Here is a 7,968-nt window from a genome sequence, read left to right on the forward strand (position 1 = left end):
TATGAATCCTTGATGGGAAGTGATGAGAAAGATATTTTGCCTTGGAGGTATAGTTCTAAAATTATATAAACCCCAGGGCAATCAGGAGAAACATACCAAACCCATATAGAGAGTCATTCTGCAAAATACCTGTCCCTGGAGGACTCCTGAAAAATGTCAAAAGTCATGAAAAACAAGGAAAGTGTAAGAAACTGCTACAGACCAGAGTAAGCTAAGGGAGGTATCTGTTGCTTTTTGCTATATATTCTCATGCAGGTCAGTATCCTATATGGGAATATGAAACTGGGAAAGAACATTTGTGGAAAAACCGGTAAAATTTGAGAAAACCCTGGAACTTAGTTAAAGGTACCCTACTGAAAGATGCTGGCATAATTGTGAAGCATAAAGGAAGTCATTTCACATATATACATTTTAGACATTGCAAGTATTTTCTCTACATAACACCCACTTAATCTTGACTTCACTGAGAAGGAAATTTGAAGTACGGTATACTTAACTGAATGGAAATCTTCAAATACAAAGGATCAGTAATATTTAGACTGTGTCATCTGACTATAATGCAATAATGAGAAATTGACCAAGAAACATCTTTTAAAATGCCATTCACTTGGAAAATATAAATAACTATATTAATACATGATATATCTCTCTATGGAATTTTCACGCAAGGATCCTGGAACAGATTGCCATTATTTTCTCCAGGGGATCCTCCTGACCCAGGATCGAACCCAGGCCTCTTGTGTCTCCTTCATTGGCTGGAAAGTGATTTACCAGTTGAGTGACCAGGGAAGCCCATACAATATATAGTCTTGTCTTTAGAAGAGAATATTAGATATACTTGAAAGCGAATGATAATGAACATTCTATTCGGCAAAAATTGTGGGACATAGTTAAATTTGTACGGAGAAACAATGGAAACAGCAACAGACTTTATTTTCTTGGGGTCCAAAATGATTGTGGATGGTGAATGCAGCCATGAGCTTAAAAGCTATGTGGCCCTTGGAAGAAAAGCTATGACAAACCTAGACGGCATATTAAAAAGCAGAGACATTTCTTTGCTGACAAAGTCCACCTAGTCACAGCTATGGTTTTTCCGGCAGTCATGTATGGGTGTGACAGCTGGACCATAAAGAAGGTGGAGTGCCGAAGAATTGATGCTTTTGAACTGTGGTGTTGGAGAAGACTCTTGAGAGTCCCTTGGACAGCAAGATCCAACCAGTCAATCCTAAGGGCAGTCAGCTCTGACTATTCACTGGAAGGACTGATGCTGAATCTGATGATCCAATAGTTTGGCCACCTGATGTGAAAAGCCAACTCATTGGAAAAGACTTGATGCTGGGAAAGACTGAGGGCAGGAGAAGAAGTGGGCAGCGAAGGATGAGATGTATGGAGGGTATCACCAACTCAATGGACATGAGTTTGAGCAAACTCCAGGAGACAGTGAAGGACAGGGAAGCCTGGTGTGCTGCATGCAGTCCATGGCGTAGCAAAGAGTCCAACATGACTGAGGGACTGAACAACAACAACAAATTAAGGTAAATTTATAGCATTAGATATAAGAGAAATGAGAGTTACAAATAATCATCTCAAAAAGTTGTAAGGATGAGCAACAGAACAAACTTATAGCGATATGAAGGAATGAAATTAGTAAAGAATGAAAAATGAATATATTAGAGAGAAAATATTGTAACAAAACCAAAACTTTATTCTCCCATGTGACTACTAGGAGACTTCCAGCAGAACAGGGCATTTAAAAAAGACTCTGTGAAGGGCCAAAAAAGAAATATGTTAGGCTTTGTGAATATGATCATTGGCAATTAATTAAGTTTTCAGCCATAGATAATAACCAAAGAAACTGGCAAGTCCCTGTTCCAACTTTAACGACTCCGAAAACTGAATTTCACACAATTTTCACGCCAGAAAATAAAATTCTTTTTGGTTTTCCTCAGCCATTAAAAGTGGAAAGCTCTAAAATTTAAAAAAAAAAAAAAAGACAAAGTAAGAAGAAGAAGAAAGAAGAAGGAGAAAAAGGAGGAGGAGAAAGGGGGAGGAGGAGGAGAAGGAGAAAGAAGGAAGAAGGAAGAAGGAGGAAGAAGAAAGAAGAAGAAGAAGAAAGTAAAGCTCATTCTCAGCTCACAATAACCTTGCAAAAACAGGGGCAGGCATTGATTGAAATGTAATTCCAAGAGGAGGGGCTTCAAGATCCACTATATGGTCAAGTTCCTTAAGCAAAGAACTTGCTTAAGGGAGGTCACCCCTGAGGGCTGTGACTGCTGGACACCATCACTGGACTTGCCTGGTAGACTTGGAGGCCGTTCCCAGCCCTGTGCCCTGGAGACTGTGCCATCTGTTTTTTCCTTCTTTCCCATTCGGTGAGTTGAGCAAATCTTGACCCAAGACCCTTGAGATTCAGATTCAGCCTGACCACGCCCACAGCGGGTGTTTTTATGAGGTTGGGGCTTGGGGTGGGGGGGGGGGGTGTGCCTCGCCCGCGCATGCGCCCAACTCGGCCTCGCGGCCAATCAGATTGCAGGCGCCGACACCTGGCAGCCAATCATCGGAGGCAGCCCGCACGCCTGTAGGGGGAGCTGAGGTGGCGACCCAGACCTGAGGAGGCCTCATCGCCTCGGGCTCGCCTCCTCAGGCTTAATCCGGGCACTGCCTAGGGCAGGTGAGCGGCAGGCAGTTCTGTCACCTCCGCCAATGGGGACCGGTAAGGACTGGAGCGTGGTTCAGCCAAAGCGGTGCCTGACGGCTAAAGGGAGGGTGTCTCGGGTCCCCACTCCCACGGGGCCTTCTCGGCGGGGCAGCTGGTGAGGGCCCGCGGGCCCTCAGGAGGGAGCGTGCGGCAGGACCCACGGGCCTCAGGCTCCTTTTGCCCTCTCCCCTCTCTAGTCTGGGTGGATTCTGCTCTTCAGCAGCTTTCTTCCCCGGGGTGTAGGACAAGCCAGCTCGCAGAAAGGTCCTCTTAGGCCCCTGGCCCCCGGCATACCCCCAGTTCTCCTGTGGAACCTAATGTATTTAAACACACACACACACACACACAAATCTTCACGGCACAACCCGGTTCTGCACCCAGGCACAGTCAGGTGGGCGCAGCCAAAAAAAAGAAAAAAATCTATCTAGTGGCCTCTTCACTGCCCTGGAGCTTTGGTCGTTTTCCTGTTTCCTCTGCCTCTCGTCGGAATCCAGGGCTGCCCTGTCCCTGGAGGCCCCGAGATTCAGGCCTTTGGTTCGGGAAGTTGGCAGATGAGGTATTTGTTTGTTTGTTACTGAGAGAAGGGAGGTGGGAGGAAGGAGCTCAGGGAAAAGGAGTTCAATCACTTGCTGTGGTTGAGTGTGAGACGCCTGGTCCGCATTCGTAGGCTAGGACCAGGTAGGGCCTGGGGGGATAGAATGTTCCGGGAACAGGTGACTCACCCTGACCTTTCCCTCTGCTCATCCCCAGGATGTGACCGTTTCCTGTCTGGGAGGTCTCAAGCGCTCAGGTTTTCAGTGGGCCCCTGAGGTAAGGTGACAGACATCTTTACAATAAGGGACAAAGTTGTGGCTTTCTTACTTTCCGTTTTTCTCCATTCATTTGTGGGCTGACACGTTGCTGTTGAGACAGAGTATTCCTGATTGGGGATTACCTGACCCTGACTGCGGGTGCTGACTTCAGGGCAATCATGGTTTCAGGTTTGCAGCTTTCTGAGTGGCAAGCTTAAAAACAGGCAGGGTGACTTGCTTTCTCCTGCCTTTTTGAAAGAAAAAAAGTAAGAGCACCATGGGTCTCAAGAGCTGACTCCAGCCACTTGGTGAGGCTAAAATGGGGCAATGCACATATCCTAAAGTTTTAGCTAGGACAGCAAAGCAGTGCAGGTGTGGGGGTTCCCTGGTGGCCTGGTGATGAGGATTCTGGACTTTCACTGCAGTGGGCTGGATTCAATCTCTGGTCAGGGAAGTGGGAGCCCCACAAGCCAAGCAGTATGGCCAAATGAATAAATGAATCAAGTGGTTCATTCAGAGAAAATGTGTTGTGATTTAACATGTTCACGTGGGAATACTTGCTCATTTCTGTACCCTTAAGGGCTTTATTTCATTAAGTAAGTGAACTCCACTCGATGGGGGCGAGGTACGGTCTGAGTTCATTTCATGCAAGTAAACAAGATCATAGGTAGCTCTATGCCCAGCAACTTGTGCCTACAGCTGTGTGTATACTTATCTCGCTGGTACAGCTTTGAACTTCACAGCATGTTTTGTTTTGACACAACATGTGGCTTCATAGGATATTAGTTTCCCAACCAGGGATCGAACACAGGATCCTGGCAGTGAGAGGGCTGAGTCCTAACCAAACCACTGGACTGCCAGGCAACTCCTGTTTTTAGGTGCTTTGGTTTGTTTTGTGTGTGTGTGTGTGTGTGTGTGTTTTAATTTTTGCTGTATTTATAGGAGAACTCTTCTGTGTGTATGATGTGAATGGTATTATAACTTGAAATGTTTGTGTTATACATATGATCTCAAAATTGAATAGTTTGAAAGAACTTAACACTTGTTATCTCTTGGCCTAGGATCTCTCCTGAGGTAGTAGTGATTCAGGAAAGCACTTGCACCCATGATAAAGTGCAGAGTCTTTTTTCAGATGTTACACATCTTCACTGTGCATTTGCTTAGTCTCACAGGTTAACCGTGTGATAGATTGAAAGAGAACTACACAGGGGTGGGAATATCAGGAGATTCAATTCACTTGAAGGCTGGTTACCATACCCATTAATCACCATGCAAGCCTTTTTTTTTTTTTTTCTTTCATATGATCTCAGTTCTGTTACTGTGAGCAAATTATTTGTCTTGTGTACTCCTCTTGTGTGCTTTGCTGCTGCTAAGCCGCTTCATTCGTGTCCGGCTTTGTAATCTTACGGACAGCAGCCCACCAGGCTCCCGCATTTCTGGGATTCTCCAGGCAAGAACACTGAGAGTGGATTGCCATTTCCTTCTCTAGTGCATGAGAGTGAAAAGTGAAACTGAAGTCGCTCAGTCGTGTCCGACTCTTCGAAACCCCATGGACTGTGGCCTACCAGGCTCCTCCGTCCATGGGATTTTCCAGGCAAGAGTACTGGTGTGGGGTTCCATTGCCTTCTCCAGCTTGATGTACTCAATTCTTGATCTACTCAGTTCTAGACCTACTCATTTCTTGATATTCTAGCAAGTCTTCTCTTTGTCCTGGTTTAAGTTTTCTGTTTCTCTGGAGGACTCCCATCAGCAAACAGACTGACTATAACATGACCTCTCATTAAAAATCCATTTTTTGGTGGCACATCCTGCTTCTGCTGCTTTTATTTCATATTTGCTTATTATAGACTTCTGCAGAGTTGTTCATAGACTTTGTTACCTCGAGTTCTCTCATTTTCCTTTAAAGCCACTCTTGTCAAAGCCACAAGTGAATTTCAAATGTTTAACTCAGTGGTCAATTTTTAGTTGTTATTTTATTTAATTTATTGGCAGCCTTTATCAGAGTAGTTCATTTCCTCCTCCCTGAAAAAAATGTTTCACTTGGATTACAGAGTGCTTCTCTTTCCTGCTTCTCTTCCACCTACAGTTCTCCCACATACAATGTGTGACCTTTGTGTCTGGCTTTATTCAGATGCCATATTTTCTTTTTAAATATTTATTTATTTAGCTGTGTGGCATGTGGGATCTTAGTGCCTGTAAGAAACGCCGCGGGAAGAAGGAACCACCCCTATGGACCGTTGTTCAGGGCCTTTTATTGGGCGGTCGCTCTTGGGCAGAACTCCCAGGGGTGGGTAAGCAAGGGAGCGAGGGGGGTCTGCGAAGCAAAGGGAGCCAGCAGGGTAGGGGGAGTCTGCAGGGGAGTCTGCGGAGTCTGCGAGGTGTGAGGGGTGGGGAAGGGGTTTTATAGCCCGGGCCGGGGCTCCCATATAAGGAAGAAAACGCGGGCTCGGCGGTGATTGGTGTCCAAGGGCTCTGTGTCAGCTCCTGATTGCACGGTGAGGGCGTCGTGTCGGTTCCTGATTGGTCGGCTTGGTTGCTGGCCCGTCTCCGGACTGTGTCTGCAGCGCCCTCTGCTGGGGCATGTCCCGACATGCCCAGGCGTGCCTGACCTCGCCCTGACCTTTCTTCCTGACCTCGCCCTGACCTTTCATCCCAGCCTTTTTGATATAGGACAAGGGGTGCCGACTCTCTCTGGCTACCTCCTGCTGAACGGGGGCGACGAGGGGTAGGGTACGGCCGGGATGGGGTAGGGTACGGTTGGGATGACAGGGGGCGTCTGCTGTTAATCTTGCCACAGAGTACTTGTTGGAAGCCCTTGGTACTGTTGTCGCATCACCATCAGCTGGACCGTGTCGAGCCTCTGTTTGATAAAGGTCAAAAGCTTGTTTAGGATACAGGGCCCAAAAGTCAGGAGCAGTAGGAGAATGATGATCGGTCCCATTAGGGAGGATAGCAAAGTTGTCAGCCAAGGGGAGCTCTGGAACCAGGACTCGAACCAGCCCTACTGAGCTTCCCTCTCTCTCCTCCTGCATTCTAATCCCTCTCTTACTTTAGCCATGGACTCATGAACCACCCCAGTATGATCAGCATAGAAACAGCATTCTTCTCTGAGGGCTGCACAGAGGCCCCCCTACTGCAAAAAGACCAGGTCTAATCCTCTACGGTTTTGTAATACCACTTCGGAAAGGGAAGTCAGGGTCTTTTCTAGGGCCTTCATGGACTTTTCTATGCGGGCCATGTCTTCGTCAGTTGCGGCCCTCAGGGTGATGAAGCCCTGATGTTGTGTGCTCAGGGAAGCAATGCCCGTGCCCGTCCCAGCTGCTCCCAGGGCGAACAGCGTTGCCAGGGTAATAGCTGCAACAGGCTCCCTCTTATGTCTAGGAGCTTGAGTGTTTTGGTCCCAAAAGTTGTAGAAGACCTCTTCTGGATGGTATGTAATCTTGGGCACTACCGCTACCATGACACAGAATTCCCTGCTCTGGTTGAAGACAGCCAAGTGGAGACAGGGCGTTAGCCCAGTCTGTGAGCACACCCACCATCCCCCAGTGTCGGGTATGATGTAGGTCTTATTGGTGAAGTTGGTACCATCGCCAGTCTGGGCACACAAGGTTTGTTTATCCATAGGGACTGTGCCTAAGCAGGTCCCCGAACCCCATACTTCTTTCATGGTAAGGCCCACCTTGCCGTCTCCCCAAGAGCACTGTGGTGGGTTGGACAGAATGGATAAGTTGTAGGTAGCATTTAAGCCCACGGCCTCGTAGTAAGGTGGATGTAGGGTGTAGCAGAGCCAGCAGGATTGGGTCGCATTAGGATTGGAGTGGTTGAGGGCCTTGTAAGTTTCTTTGACTAAGGCCGACAGGGGTTCCTGGGTCTCTAGCGGGTCAGTCCGGGTCAGCTGAAGGGAGGGTGTGAGGGTAGGCGAGGTCACATTTATGGCATTTGTCCCCCGTGGTGAGGGGCGGGGAGGTGCAATAACCTGGTTGGGCCCCACATCATGGGCCTGAACAGGTTCTATTGTCTGACTAACAACCAGAATTCCCCCTGGCTTTGCTTCAAACCACTCAGCATAGAGTTGGAAGCCCCATGACAGCCCAGATACTCAAGACCTCTCCAGTTTAGCCGCTTCCTGGTTGAACATTACTTTCACCTGAGCAATCCCGCGATAGGGTCGGACAAATGAGAAATTGACTAGGTCCCAGTTCCCGACCTCCCATCTCCATCTCCCATCACTGGAGGTGACACAGCTCCAGGACCAACAGAAATAATGTTTCAGTCCTCCACAAGTCTCCCAATTATGTGCCTTTAGGTGTCCAGGACATGCCCAGAACCCAAAGTTTCTGGTCCGGGTCGCTGACCAAGAAGTCTTTATAAGGTCTTTGAGGTTGAAATACAGATCTGGCCACCACGTACTGGCGCGGGGGGGGGGGGGGGGCGGTGAATTCCAGTGGTCAGATTGAGTACCTCGCGAGTCAGTCCATT

Source organism: Ovis canadensis, chromosome Y, assembly GCF_042477335.2.
Source record: "Ovis canadensis isolate MfBH-ARS-UI-01 breed Bighorn chromosome Y, ARS-UI_OviCan_v2, whole genome shotgun sequence".
Classification (NCBI taxonomy): Eukaryota; Metazoa; Chordata; class Mammalia; order Artiodactyla; family Bovidae; genus Ovis; species Ovis canadensis.